The sequence below is a fragment of the Budorcas taxicolor genome, chromosome 1 (assembly GCF_023091745.1).
Source record: "Budorcas taxicolor isolate Tak-1 chromosome 1, Takin1.1, whole genome shotgun sequence".
Lineage (NCBI taxonomy): Eukaryota > Metazoa > Chordata > Mammalia > Artiodactyla > Bovidae > Budorcas > Budorcas taxicolor.
Genome location: NC_068910.1, coordinates 218,291,496 through 218,307,145, shown reverse-complemented (window position 1 = coordinate 218,307,145; position 15,650 = coordinate 218,291,496). Strand labels below are relative to the sequence as shown.

At 46.0% G+C, this 15,650-nt stretch overlaps 1 protein-coding gene and 1 non-coding gene across 2 annotated transcripts in view; one reads left to right on the top strand and one right to left on the bottom strand.

Moving 5' to 3' along the window:
• Nucleotides 1-15,650, top strand: part of TBC1D5 (TBC1 domain family member 5) — a 595,354-nt gene that overhangs the window by 471,846 nt on the left and 107,858 nt on the right. The gene's annotated exons all lie outside the window — the stretch shown is intronic.
• TRNAS-GGA (transfer RNA serine (anticodon GGA)) lies at nt 9,269-9,340 on the bottom strand. Its single transcript has one exon. It is a non-coding gene; the product is annotated as a tRNA-Ser (tRNA).

Sequence of the window (15,650 nt, the reverse complement as noted above, 5' to 3'; positions counted from 1 at the left end):
CAGTGGTCTATTTCAGCATATTTCATCTTCATAATCACATGAGCCAATAATAAAATCTTCTCTATCTATGTGTATCCAATTGGTTCTTTTTCTCTGGAGTACCCTGACTAATACAAGCTGATTGATATTAAAGAAGACAGAAGTTCTAGTAGCCAAATTTTAACAAAACCGCTGGCATCATTGATGAGTACCAAAATAAACACCATACTTTAGCAAGGGCACCAATAATGGCCTTCCTTCATTCAGACCCGTATCTCTTTGTGAGGTAGCTTTCTCTGGAGTGTCAAAAACCGTTGCAAAGCATTTAACCAAGTCAAGAAGCACAGTCCATCACATTCCTACCATTGCAAATAGATTTTTAGGAAGAGCAAAAAATAAATATACTGTTATAAAACATTTAAATATAGTGTATTTTATCTCATTTAAAAACTTGTGCATATATTTTCTAATGTACATAATAGATTACTGCAAGTGGTATATGCATATGATTTGTAGATAAATAGTGTTACATGTCAAGCCCCCTGATTTTAGGTAGCAAAAGCATAATCAAAGTTGAGAGACCCCTGCTCTAGACAAGTGTCTCCAGAAAGCAGATCCAGTCAATCCTGATGCCTGGCCAACTGAGAGAGCAGGACTGGTCTGGGCACACAGGTCTGGGCTCCCCCGTGCGTCCTTGAGCAGGGCCGCTTGGCAGGACACAGGCCTACCCCTTGTCCTGTGAATGAAGGCGCCCTCCTGCGTCCCTCTAGTTAACCTGATGCTTTGCTGAATTCTGGACCGTTGAATGCCGCTGACAAGCGGACCTGCTCCAGCCTGGTACTCTTGCTTTTTCTCATAACTTGGATTCGTCATGCACTTTTTCTAGATGATAGCTGCTGATGAAAAAGGAATTCCATTCAGTTATAGGAATGCTGTGTATCGTGTAATTTCTTTAGAGGTTGTTGGGACTTGGGATCATGTAATTACACCTGCATCTGCTCCTGAGGCCGGGTGAGGGTGGGATGAAATGTCCAGGTCACAGCCCTGCAGCGTAGCCGACCCAGTGCCCGCGGCCCTCTCTGCTGCCTCGCCCGCCTTGCGGGTTTCTAGGACAGACTCTCACCATTCCCACACTCCCCGTTTCCTTTTCTTCCTGAGGGGAACTTGTTTCCTTGAATCTTCGTTTGTTCATGGTCTAAATACTGAGTTGGAAAATTGGTCTGTTGTTAATTGGTTTGCCAAATCCGGCCTCTAGGTTCAGAAAGTATTAAACCCAGTGAGATGGATGGGGAAAGTATATAAAAATAATAATAATTACTGTTCTATAGTGAGATTGACCTTTGTTTTCTTTCATCAACCATACATCAGCAGCGGCTGCTGCCCAAGTGGGGGACAATAACGTAGGGATGAAAGTAAAGCCGTCAGGAGCGCGGACTCACGGGCGGGACGCCGAGGGCAGGGGGCAGTGCACGCACGGACGTTGATGAGTGAGAACCAAGGAGCAGAAGGAAGAAGTCACCGGGGACAGCTTTCCTTCTTGATGCTGCTTTTTGAGAGTGCCATGCGCACCTGCCTCTGTGGTCATGCTGCTTCGTTGTTGGAGCATGTTAGTTAAAGTGCAGCGTGTTAGTTAGTTACCGTGACAAACGAACCCGTGTTCCCATGCTTTCACACAGCAGGTTTGTAGCTTTCACACAAGTGACAGTCCACTTCAGGTCAAGGGTGAGGCTATCTCAGGATCACCCAGTTCTTGGGGCGTCTGCCAGCTCTGCTACTTTCAGCTTTGACCTTCCAGGGACGTCCAGCACACTGACCTCCCGACAGATGAGAGGACTAGTCGGTCACTGAACCCAGCGCGAGCCTGCTCAGCACGGCCGGACTGCCGGCAGCAGGCTGTGGTGAGCACGCAGCACTCCCTGCAGGGCCCCGAGCAAGGAGGACGGGCAGCTCATGCCCAGATCCCCGCGATGCTTCAGACCACGTGGTGGCTTTCAGGGCGCGGCTCTAAAGACAGCGTGAGGCTGGGCGGCAGGGTGTGGGGTCATCTTCTGCACAGTTCTCAGAATGGCCTTAAGGCGAGGTTTCAAGCAGCACCAACCTTCTGGTTTCAGCCAGTCTAGAGTCTGTGTGCTTATGGTCAGTTTTCCCCTGGAGGAGCTCTGCTTCCTGTGAAAGCAACTTAGGCAAGTGTGCCAGGCTTGCATTTGCGTCTTTCAGGGAGCCGTAGGTCCCCTGACTCTGCTGTTGTTGCCAGTTTCCCACCCTAAGAGCTGCTCTTTATATCTTCACATTCCATCATTTACTCTTTGCGTCAGCCTTTTGAGACTCAAGGCAGGCCTGGGAGACTAAAGACCTGTTGCTTCCAAGGTCAGGGACACAGATCCCTTGAGCATAGAACACCACTGTATATGGTTTCAGTTCCACCTCTTTGCTGCTTCTCAGTCCTGAGAGCAGGTTTAGGGAAAGAAAGAGAGCACAGCTTTGTGTAGAGAGGCTAATCGAAAAATCGGCAGAGGAGCTCAGTTTCATGGGACGTGGTCTCGAGCTTTTTCCCAGACGTTGGTGATCTTGGCTCTTTTGAGAGCCCCTCAGGTTTCTCCTCTGCAGTGCTTCTTTAAAGCGAAATGAGGGGAGATGAATCGATGCTGTTGCACAGAACAGTAAGCCCTGCATCTGACCGTCATCGAGTCATAGGTGGCGTTGGTAGTGATTTGATTCTTTGTGGCCTTTTTGGGGGGCTTCCCAGGTGGTACTAGTGGTAAAGAACCTGCCTGCCAGTGCACATTAGATGTAAGAGACGCAGGTTCCCTATCCCTGGGTCGGGAAGATCCCCTGGAGGAGGGCATGGCAACCCACTCCAGTACTTCTACCTGGAGAATCCCATGGACAGAGGAGCCTGGCGGGTTGCAGTCCAGGGGGCCACAAAGAGTTGGACACGACTGAAGCAATTCAGCACCATGCACGACCTTTTCTTGAAGTTCCTCTTGTGACAGAAGTGCTGACTCACCTCTCGCCTTTCTCACTGCAACACCCAAAATGGAGAGTGCTTCAGATTATTGCACTTAAATGCTGGGTGATGCCTGCTTGGTTTGAGCTGTCTTTATGGGAACAGCACCAAAGTAAGAAAATTTGCAGAAAGCAGAAAAATGTCAGGAATGCTGAGAGTTGTTTTTCATGAACTCAGGAAAGAGGTAAACCCTTTACCCTTATTTTCCTAGCCAGTATCTGAAGAAATCCTGTCAGATTTTCTCATAAAGCTTCTAACTTAATGTATCTGTTTTACATTCCACTAAAGAGGACCCACTGACAAGAGTGTCAGCTATTAACTTGAGATCCAGCTACTTGATTTACTTAATTGGTAACCTCTTATTTAAGTTCTCTTGAACATCCTTCCATTTGAGTTCGAGAGACTAAGTGGCTAATACATAGGGAATGATATTTGAAATAGCGCCGAACAGAAACCAGACTTTCAGAGTATATTTAGGACTTAAATTAAGCATTCAAAAGCAGCTGACTTCCGATCAAGCACGGGAGAAGTGATTTCATTATCACAGAGGTAAACAGTTTGATGCCCTAACGGGTTTCACTGTAGGGTTTAATATTTGTGTGTGTGTATTTAAAATTACAGTCATTTTATACCAACCACTCTTTTTTTTAATAGGAAAACAATAGAACATAGATAATATATCTGTATTTTTCATTTCTTCCTTCCTTTTTTAAAAACTAAGATATATGTATGAGCTTCTTGAAAACAGAAGCACTCCAAGGAGCGCTGAGGAAAGCATCGGCAGAGGCTCGGTGAATGGGCCCAGAGCTCTGGGCAGTGAGCCGCTAGCTGTGTTTCCAAGATATCCACCTACTGACTGAGTTTGTGGGAAATATATAGATGAGTGAGTTTGTGAGAATACTTGGGTGTAAGAAGGTTGGATAATGAGTTGCTTTTGAGCGGATTGTGGATCTCCAGGAAGAGACTGCAGAAGGCAGCTGGGAACCTGTTGAGAACTCAAAGGAGTGATCTGGCCCAAGATAGATTTAGGTATCTTGGAAGACAGGTATGAACTGTAGCTGAGGGAATGTGAGTGACTCAAGAATGGCGTGTTGGGGGGGTCAGAGGAGAGCTGGAAGGGGATCACAGGGTGTAAGGGTCAGGTCAGAGGAAGCCAGGTGGGGGAGACTTGGAACGTGGACAAGATGGGGAAGCAGGTCACGTGTAGGGTTTTAAGAGCGCTCTTTAACTGCTGTAGCATTGGTCTCCAACGTGCCTCACGTGCACCGCGGTAGATTTCTGCCTCCGTCTAAGCTGCGGCATGCTCGCTCCCGAGACTTCGGTCTCTGGCGCCCGGCCCCACGGTTGGCCCCTCCTCACTCCTCCGCCCCGACCCTCTCCTCTGGCGCCCACTGCCCTGTTCTCTGCACCCCTGTTTGCTTTTGTCTGTTCATTTATCTTGGGGTTTTGTTACGCTCCAGGGATAAGAGAGATCATATAAGACTGCTCTTTTCCCCTTTAACTTATTTCACTGTGCACAATGCCCTCAGGGGCCTTCTCTGTTGTCCCAAGATTTCTCCTTTTTTTTTTTTATGGCAGAGTAGTGTCCCCTTGTAGATGTATACCAGTTGAGAAGATGGAATTATTAGGCAATATAATTATCTACGTGTCGATAATCCCAGGGACTGGAAATGGTTAGTGACAGATGTTATAGAGAGATCAACTGAAATAAAAATGAACAACCTTGAAAGTTGAAAGTTGCTGAGATGTTTAGGATGAGTATTCAAGGGGAAATAAAAGAATCCTTTCAGACTGAAACAGCGACATTAAGAAAAACAAAACAGAAGCAAAAAGATTGTAAATGATTGCAAAGCTTAAAAAGGATAGTGTGGAATCTAAGGGTGAAAACAGTCAGCAACTTGTGTTGCTGGTAACAAAGGTTAAATTGTTTTCAAATGCATGGATAATGTGTCATTTCTCAACCTGATCCTTAATGAAGTAATATGCCCAATTTTTCATTTCTAATTTTGAGATGTGAAAAATTGTGAAACATTATTTGAAAATATAAACTGATTATTTAAAAGAAACATAGATAACACTTAAAGCATGGTTACCTCTTTACACCTGGAACTATGATTCAGTTCAGTTCAGTCGCTCAGTCGTGTCCAACTGTTTGCAACCCCGTGGACTGCAGCACATCAGGCCTCCCTGTCCATCATCAACTCCCGAAGTTCACCCAAACCCATGTCCATCGAGTTGGCGATGCCATCCAATCATCTCATCCTCTGTTGTCCCCTTCTCCCACCCTCAATTTTTGCTTGCATCAGGGCCTTTTCAAATGAGTCAGCTGTTCGCATCAGGTGGCCAAAGTATTGGAGTTTCAGCTTCAATATCAGTCCTTCCAATGAACACCCAGGACTGATCTTTAGGATGAACTGGTTGGATCTCCTTGCAGTCCAAGGGACTCTCAAGAGTCTTCTCCAACACCACAGTTCAAAAGCATCAATTCTTCCGTGCTCAGCTTTCTTTATAGTCCAACTCTCACATCCATACATGACTACTGGAAAAACCATAGCCTTGACTTGACAGACCTTTGTTGGCAAAGTAATGTCTCTGCTTTTGAATATGCTATCTAGGTTGGTCATAACTTTCCTTCCAAGGAGTTGCTGCTGCTGCCAAGTCGCTTCAGTCATGTCCGACTCTGTGCGACCCCAGAGACGGCAGCCCACCAGGCTCCCCCGTCCCTGGGATTCTCCAGGCAAGAACACTGGAGTGGGTTGCCATTTCCTTCTCCAATGCATCAAAGTGAAAAGTGAAAGGGAAGTCACTCAGTCGTGTCCGACTCAGCGACCCCATGGACTGCAGCCTACCAAGGCTCCTCCGTCCATGGGGTTTTCCAGGCAAGAGTACTGGAGTGGGGTGCCATTGCCTTCTCAGTTTCTTTTAATTTCATGGTTGCAGTCACCATCTGCAGTGATTTTGGAACCCAGAAAAATAAAGTCAGCCACTATTGCCACTGTTTCCCCATCTATTTGCCATGAAGTGATGGGACCAGATGCCATGATCTTAGTTTTCTGAATGTTGAGCTTTAAGCCAACTTTTTCACTCTCTTCTTTCACGTTCATCAAGAGGCTCTTTAGTTCCTCTTCACTTTCTGCTGTAAGGGTGGTGTCATCTGCACATCTGAGGTTATTGATATTTCTCCTGACAATCTTGATTCCAGCTTGTGCTTTATCCAGTCCAGCATTTCTCATGATGTACTCTGCATATAAGTTAAATAAGCAGGGTGGCAATATACAGCCTTGATGTACTCCTTTCCCAATTTGGAACCAGTCTGTTTATAAGGTTTATATATCTGTTTATAAGGTTGGGTATGCCCAGTTGCTCAGACTTGCCTGTCTGTGACCCCGTGGATTGTAGCCTGCCAGGCTCTGCCCGGCCATCTTTATTCCAGCTTGTGCTTCATCCAGCCCAGCATTTCTCATGATTATTTATCCCATAAAGAAAACTAAGGGTTAATTAACAGTGTTCTTCATCCTTTGATGAACTCTTATGTAAATGACAGCAGCCATGAATATATGTAGGCAGAAGAGGTTTGAAGATGGAAACAGATTAAGTTCCTGACTGTAGCCTTACTATCGTCATGACTTTGGCCAAAATGCAAACCATTCTAACCGGTCTTTTTCCCTATAAAGTGGTGCTGAGCCTGTTGTGAAAGTTCTGTGAATGTGACATAGTGCTTGTGAAGCGCATGGATGGTCTGGCATCAGTAAGAGATGACTGATGGTCTGTGTGCTTCCTCAAGAGGAAGAAGCAAGGCCGAACAGGCAGAACTCTATTTGAGGGTCTGTCTAAGCTGTGGGTTTTCTCCCCCTAAATTTAGTGTTTAATTGATGCTTTATAAATGAGCAAGCTTCTTCCTGAGCCTCTTAGTTTCCAGTTTCCATTTACATAGTGAGCTCCCTAAATGCTTTAATGTGTCGTTGCGTGTTGATTTTTCCCTTTCTGTGACTCCCTGGCTGTCCGGCGGTTAGGAGCTGGTGCTTCCACTGCCAGGGCCTGAGGTTCGATGGCTGGTCGAGGAACTGAGGCCCTGTAAGCTGTGTGGTGTGGCTACGAATAGATAAATAACCTTTAAAAGATAAAATTATCAGTTGCTTTTTATGTAGGTGTACAGATAGATAACATGAGTTTGAGCAAACTCCGGGAGATGGTCAAGGACAGGGAGGCCTGGTGTCTGCAGCCCGTGGGGTCGCAGAGTCAGACAGGCAAGCTGTGAAGGTTCTGGGCGTCGCTGATCATTAAACAGCGCCGTGCAGAAAAGGAAGCCCCAGTTTATAGCTGACAAGAACTCGAAGAATGACAGCCAGTTCCTCACCGCTGCGCTGCTTCCCTCTGTGACCCTCCCCACAACACATTCAGGTCGCCAAGCCCCCCCCTCCTGTTTGCTGTTCCACCTGTTTGCTGGGAAGTCCTCCCTGATGAAGCAAAATCCCCATTACGCACTTCCCTAGCACCCTGTGCTTCCTCTTCTAAGCACTCGGCACGGACACGGTCTTACACTGACGTGTGTGATTATTTCCTTATTCCATCCTCTTGCCCCTTCAGGGTGGACTCCAGACTGCTGTGTTCCCGTCACCCTCCCAGTACCCAGCGTAGCCTCTGACACAGGAAGTATCTGCACAGGGGTATCTGTGCATTGGCGGGTGGCTGGCTGGGTCGAGCCAGAAGAACGTTTGCCTTTCTGCACTGTCTTCACCCCAGCTGTGTGGTCTTCCCTCTACTGGGATTGCCGTTGCTGCCCTTTTCCTACGGGCACCTTCACAACCTTCCTTCTCATCCAGCTGAAGTCACACTTCTTGGTTATAAAGTGGCGTCCAGATTCTCAGCTTCCTAATGAAACTCCTCTGAAGATTCAGGCAAACAATATCAGAATCACAGAAACCAAACAAAGCAGACAACCTCCTGCCTACAAGGAGGTGGACTCAGTTAGCGACTGTCACTCGCAGCTGACATGAGACGTATTTTAGGGCTGGGTCATGGAGATCATGGTGGTCCTTGATATCTGCTGAGAAACTGAAACTTTTGGCAATTGAGACTTGATTCAGAACTAAGGGAGGGAAGTAAAAAAAAAAAAACCTCAGACCTGTGTTTTTCGAAGGTGATTGAGGTGGTATTATGCGTATCAGCGGGCACAAGATTAGAGACTTGATATAGTCAGGGCGAAAATCAAGACAGTTCTGAGCCACAGTGAGGGTCCTGGGCATGGAGCTGTGGGGTCTTGCCACAGGAGTCCTGGGAGGCAGAATGATATAGCTCGCTCAGCCCAGATGTTTTATGTCCTGTGTCTCGGGTTCTGATAGTGAGGGTGAAAGTTGCTCAGTCATGTCCCAACTCTTTGCGACCCCATGGACTATACAGTCCATGGAATTCTCCAGGCCAGAATACTGGAGTGGGTAACCTTTCCCTTCTGCAGGGGATCTTCCCAACCCAGGGATGGAACCTAGGTCTCCCACATTGTGGGCAGATTTTTTACCAGCTGAGCCACCAGGGAAACCCAAGAATAGTGGAGTAGGTAGCCTATCCCGTCTCCAGCGGATCTTCCTGACCCAGGAGTCGAACCGGGATCTCCTGCATTGCAGGTGGATTCTTTACCAACTAAGCTATCAGGGATGCCTGGGGTTTTAATAAGTGGTTTGAAATATTAATGCCAGAAATTGATGCTTAGGAGTTTTGTGGAGAGATGAGTATTGCAAGATTTGGACAAGGTAATTGAAATTGAGAGTATATTTCAGAGATCACAAAATCACAAAGAGTTACTGACTGATCTGTAAGATTCCCTTTTGGGCATGTGCCTGTGTGTGTGTGTGTGTGTGTGTGTGTGTGTGTGTGTGTGTGTGGTGAAATCTTGCAGTTGGTGCCATTTAAAGCTCCTGGATGACCTTCAAAGGTCAGCCTTATGGCATCTCACCGTCCAGATCTTCAGAGGCCTCTGTGAAAAGAGCGAGTCCTGCACGAGGTCATGAAGGTGAAAGCGACGCCGCTCAGTTGTGTCCGACTCTTCGCGACCCCAGGGACTGCAGCCTACCAGGCTCCCCCGTCCCTGAGATTCTCCAGGCAAGAGCACTGGAGTGGGTGGCCATTTCCTTCTCCAGTGCATGAGAGTGAAAAGTGAAGTGATTCCACTCAGTCGTGTCCGACTCTTCGTGACCCCAGGGACGGCAGCCCACCAGGCTCCTCCGTCCCTGGGATTCTCCAGGCAAGAGCACTGGAGCGGGTGGCCATTTCCTTCTCCAAGGGATCTTCCCTACCCAGGGATTGAACCCGGGTCTCCAGCATTCCAGGCAGATGCTTTAACCTCTGAGCCACCAGGGAAGCATGAGGTCATAGAGGTAGGCTAAACAAAGTTAGCATAATGCTGTCTGACAGACTTTTGCTAAGAGTAGCAAGTTCAGCCAGAATCAGGAGCTGTCCTTCAAGCCTGTTTAATCTACCACTTAGGTGATGTAATGATTTTAGAGTACAAAATCTAAGCTGAGAAGGAAATAAAAAATTTTTTATCTTGTTTATATAAAGTATAACTAAAGAATTAAGCTTTATTTTTAGTTTAGTGCAAAGTAGTATAAATAAGACAAAGAAGGCAATGACACCCCACTCCAGTACTCTTGCCTGGAAAATCCCATGGACGGAGGAGCCTGGTGGGCTGCAGTCCATGGGGTCGTGAAGAGTCAGACACGACTGAGCGACTTCACTTTCACTTTTCACTTTGATGCATTGGAGAAGGAAATGGCAACCCACTCCAGTGTTCTTGCCTGGAGAGTCCCAGGGACAAAGGAGCCTGGTGGGCTGCTATCTATGGGATCACACAGAGTTGGGCATGACTCAGGCGACTTAGCAGCAGCAGCAGTAGCAGTATAAATAAGAAATCAGAATTGATCCCCACCAGTAAACTCATGGTGGAGAGAACTCCCATGGATGGTCGGGTGGGAGTGGAGTGATATAATGCATGATATGAAAATGACAGCAGTGTAAAAAAAATACAAAGGACACACTCGCATGCTAGTAAGGTAATGCTCAGAATCCTTCAAATCAGGCTTCAACAGTATGTGAACCGAGAACTTCCCGATGTTCAAGCTCAATTTAGAAAAGGCAGAGGAATGAGCCAACATCCATTGGATCACAGGAAAAAGCAAGAGAATCCCTCAAAAATTTCTGCGTCATTGACTGTGCTGAAGCCTTTTACTGTGTGGGTCACTACAAACTGTGGAAAATTCCTAAAGAAATGGGAATGTTAGACCTGCCTCCTGAGAAGTCTGTATGCAGATCAAGAAGCAAAATTTAGAACCAGACGTTGAACAACAGACCGGTTCCAAATTGGGAAAGGAATACAACAAGGCTGTATATTGTCACCCTACTTATTTATCATCTATGCAGAGTACATTATGCAAAATGCCAGACTGGATGAAGCACAGGCTGGAATCAAGATTGCCGGGAGAAATATCAATAACCTCAGATGTGCAGATGACACCACCCTAATGGCAGAAAGTGAAGAGGAGCTAAAAAGCCTCATGATTAAAGTAAAAGAGGAGAGTGAAAAAGTTGGCTTAAAACTCAACATTCAGAAAACTAAGATCATGGTATCTAGTCCCATCACTTCATGGCAAATAGATGGGGAAACAATGGAAACAGTGAGAGACTTTATTTTCTTGGGCTCCAAAATCACTGCAGATGGTGACTGCAGCCATGAAATTAAAAGACGCTTGCTCCTTGGAAGAAAAGCTATGACAAACCTAGACAGTCTATTCAAAAGCAGAGACATTACTTTGCTGATCAAGTTTCATGTAGTTAAAGCTGTGGTTTTTTAAAATGTAAATTTAGTTATTTTAATTGGAGGCTAATTACTTTACAATATTGTATTGGTATTGCCCTACCTCCAGTAGTCATGTACTGCTGTGAGAGTTGGGCTTCCCAGGTGGCGCAAGTGGCAAAGATCCTACCTGCCAGTGCAGGAGACAAGAGTCACAGGTTCTATCCCTGGGCTAGGAAGATCCCCTGGAGGAGGGCATGGCAACCTACTCCAGTATTCTTGCCTGGAGAATCCCATTGGGGGAGGAGCCTGGCGGGCGATAGTCCATAGGGTTGCTGAGAGTTGGACACGACTGAAGCGACTTAGCACAGATGTCAGAGCTGGATCATAAGGAAAACAGTGCACCAAAGAACCGGTGCCCTGTGTGGCTGGAGAAGAGTCGCTTAGGCGTCAGGGAGTCAGACCAGCCAGTCCCAGAGGAAATAGACCTGAATACTCACTGGAAGGACTGATACTGAAATGCGCCAGTGAGTCGATGCCCTGTGTGGCTGGAGAAGAGAGTCCCTTGGGCGTCAGGGAGTCAAACCAGTCAGTCCCAGAGGAAATCGACCCGAATCCTCATTGGAAGGAATGATGCTGAAATGCGCTGGAGAATCGGTGCCTTGTGTGGCTGGAGAAGAGAGTCGCTTGGTCGTCAGGGAGTCAGACCAGTCAGTCCCAGAGGAAATCGACCTGAATACTCATTGGGAGGCCTGATGCTGAAATGCACCGGAGAATCGATGCCCTGTGTGGCCGGAGAAGAGAGTCCCTTGGGCTTCAGGGAGTCAAACCAGTCAGTCCCAGAGGAAATCAACCTGAATATTCATTTGAAGGACTGATGCTGAAGTTCCAGTACTTTGGCCACCTGATGTGAAGAGCCAACTCATTGGAGAAGACCCTGATGCTTGAAAAGATAGAAGGCAGGAGGAGAAGAGGATGACAAGGGTGAACGGCATCACCGACTCAATGGACATGTGTTCCAGCAATCCCAGGACGCTGTGAAGGACAGGGAAGCCTGGCGTGCTGCAGTCCCTGGGGCCGCCAAGATTCAGACGCGAGTGAGCGCCTGAACAGCAGCAGCAACACGCACACAAGTCTCTGGGAGGGAGAGGGATGAGCTTGGAGTTTGAGATTAACAGATACACACTGTTATAGGTAAAATAGATGAACAACAAAGATAGCGAGCTGTATTCACTATCTTACAATAACCTATAATGGGAAAGAACCTGGAAAAGGATACGTGTGTGTGCGTGTGTGTGTGTGCACATACGTGTGCGTAACTGCGTCACTTGGCTGTCCACCCGAAACTGACAGAAGGTAGTAAATCAGCTGTGTGTCTTAGTCGCTTAGTCGTGCCCTACTCTTGGCGACCCCCGGACTGTAACCGGCAGCCTTCTGTGTCCATGGAATTCTCCAGGCAAGAATACTGGAGTAGATTGCCATTCCCTTCTGCAGGGGATCTTCCCGACCTAGGAGTCAAACCTGAGTCTCCTGCTTTGCAGGTAGATTCTTCACTGGCTGAGCAAGCAGGGCAGCCCATATTATCAACTGTGTCCTCAATTCAGAAGAAGAGAAACGTCTACCTAGTCCCCCTTCGTACGCATCCATCCATCTCTCCTCCCAGGAAAAAATGTGTGTCTGTGTGTGTGTATTCATTTACCAGTGCATATCATATTTTTTAACAGGTTGATTAAGATGTCGTTTACATACAATAAAAATGCACTCATTTAAAGCATACAGGTCAATGATTTTTACTATATTGACAGAGTTCTGTAGCCTTAGAACACGTTCATAATTCCCGAAAGAACCCTTGTACTCCTTATCAGTCATACCCTAGTTTTCTCCCTCTGCTTAAAACTCTTTCCACCCCACCCTAGGCAACCACTCATCTGATTCCCGTCCCCATGGACTTGCCTATTCTAGATATTTTGTGTCATACAGTATTTGGCAGGGGTGGGGGGAGCTGGTGGCTGGCTTCCTTAATTTAGCATAGTTTTTGACATCTATCCATGTTGTAGCATGTAGCGATACTTCGTTTTTTATTCCCAGTTAATATTCCATTATGGATACACCACATTTTGTTTATCCATTAGTCACTTGGTAGGCATTTGGATTGTTTCCACTCTATTCAGTTCAGTTCAGTTCAGTTCAGTCGCTCAGTCGAGTCCAACTCTTTGCGACCCCATGAATCGCAGCACGCCAGGCCTCCCTGTTCATCACCATCTCCCAGAGTTCACTCAGACTCACATCCATCGAGTCCGTGATGCCATCCAGCCATCTCATCCTCTGTCGTCCCCTTCTCCTCCTGCCCCCCAGTCCCTCCCAGCATCTGAGTCTTTTCCAATGAGTCAACTCTTCGCATGAGGTGGCCAAAGTACTGGAGCTTCAGCTTTAGCATCATTCCTTCCAGAGAAATCCCAGGGCTGATCTCCTTCAGAATGGACTGGTTGGATCGCCTTGCAGTCCAAGGGACTCTCAAGAGTCTTCTCCAACACCACAGTTCACAAGCATCAATTCTTTGGCGCTCAGCCTTCTTCACAGTCCAGCTCTCACATCCATACGTGACCACAGGAAAAACCATATCCATGCATGGACAGGCTGAAGCGAACAGCCTACTCGCTGGAAAAGACCCTGATGTTGGGAAAGACGGAAGGCAGAAGGAGAAGAGGGAGACAGAGGATGAGGTGGTTGGGTGGCATCACCAACTCAGTGGACATGAGCTTGGGAGAACTCCGGGAGATGGCGAGGGACAGAGAAGCCTGTGCTGCAGTCCATGGGGTCAGACAGCCAGACGCGACCGGCGACTGCGCAGCATCGGTGTCACGTGAGCGACTGCTCCAAGGGCCTTTGCTTTTAATGCTGGGCTGCATCAAATGTACTGATGAAAGAGGGACTACTTTTATGACATTTTCCACTCTTCGGAGAAATGAACACCTGATGTCAGTGTTCTTATAGTGATAGTGAAATCTAGAATAAAACAATCCAGAAGACAAGAAGAGTCCATCTATAGGGCCTTTCCTTGGCGTTTCTGGGTTTAATTTGACGTACTTTCTCAAATGGAGATTGGCCTCACTCAGGAAAATAAAACTCTAATCTGTAAGCTATGTTTGGTTTCTGAGTTCTTTACTTGGACATTTCAAAATTCAAAATGAAGTATATATGCTTCATTGTTATCCTAGAAAGTATCACCAAAAAAAGAGTGTAAGTGGATGACCGTAGTAAGAGTGTATTTATATAATGAGATTTTTAATTGCAGGATGTTTTTTCATTGAAGTGACTCCCAAAATTGCATGAGAAGTGTGCTGTGTAAGGCTCTCTTTTGCCAGGCCTCCGTGTGCAGGAGCTCAGCTTTTGTTTCCTGGGCAGTGAAGATAGCAGGGCAGGAAAGGGAAGGAAGGTGGGGTCAAATGTCTCACATCAGGGTTCTCAGTCCTATGGGGTCACATAGACTTACTCTTGAGGATTCAGAACTCCTAAAGCCATGTGTAAATTGCTTCGTTTTGATGGTAATGTGTTTAAACTTATTTTAGCACTTCTAAAAATAAAAACTTGCGAGGGTAATTTTTATATCCGAGATTTTAGTTCCTTAAAGTCTCTTTCCCAAATTGGAATGTTTAGGGATAATTTTTTGAGATGTCTTCTTTCCGTTCTCTTATTTATATGATTGAAAGTTGGGAACCTTCACTCTCTGAAAAAGATAAATGGGGTTCCATGTGTCTGAACCAGTGAAGTCAGGCTCCTGCCCTACTCTGCTCACAGTCAGGGAAGGAAAAAGGTGACGAGTTCAGAACTGAGCTCACCAACTGCCAAAAAAGAGGGTTTTGAGGCCCAGTGTCAGTCACAAAAAAAAAAATGGGTAAATGTGAACCTTTTTCCATAGTTCTTTATGTATTTATACTGGGGGGCATGTTAATCTGGCCTTGTCCTCCATGCTAAATTCCAACTGTAAATGCACTGGAAGAAGGAAAAGACGTATTTCTCTTGGGTCTGTTGACTGTCGAGGCTGCCGTGGAGCGTAGCGCTTGGGTGGCCTCAGCACCCCTCTGCGTCTGAGGTCTGGGCTTGCCGTGCTGGGCTGTGGCTGTGGCTTCAAGGAGCGGGCTCACCCAGTGCACCACGGAGGCTGGCATAGCTTCAGAGCTTCTGTCTGTGTCCTCACCAGTTCACAGCTTTGCTTCCTTTTTACTGTTAAGGCCTTTTAACATTGTTTTGTTTTAATCTGTAGATGCATAGATTGAAAGTACCTAAATTTTTCTGTCAATTGTTCGAAGATTCTTAATATTTAATATCTGCAATATATATTTCTTATCAAGAAGACATATGAACTGTTAGTATATAAGCCAGGGGTCATTTTAATCCTGATCCTGAGATGAAATTCTGATTTACAAAGCTGTTGAAAAGGTGTGTTTTCTTTAAAAAAAAAAAAATCTATGTTAACTTGATGTATGTGTTGTATCCACGTTTTAGATTTTTGAATATTATAAAAAAATCAAACTAGATTTTACTTTTGGGAATCTAGTGTTTTGTGAACTTATAAGCATTTGGCGTTTAATTCATGGTATGGGCTGTTCAAAAAAAAAAGGAAAAATGGTTTAGATAAGGCAGGTATGGCTCGTATACGATTATACATAAATACATGCAGTAAATTCAGTATTGTCTCGGTAGCAGGTAATACGAAAATAAAACCAGCTCTCGGATAAATGATGGAGGAAATAAAATACAAGTCTCGATTTGATAGCATCTACATAAGACCACTTATTTTGTTTATTTATATATTTTAAGGGAATTTTGTGAGCATTTAGGATTGTAACGTCTGCCTTTGTGATCCTCTGTGTTACT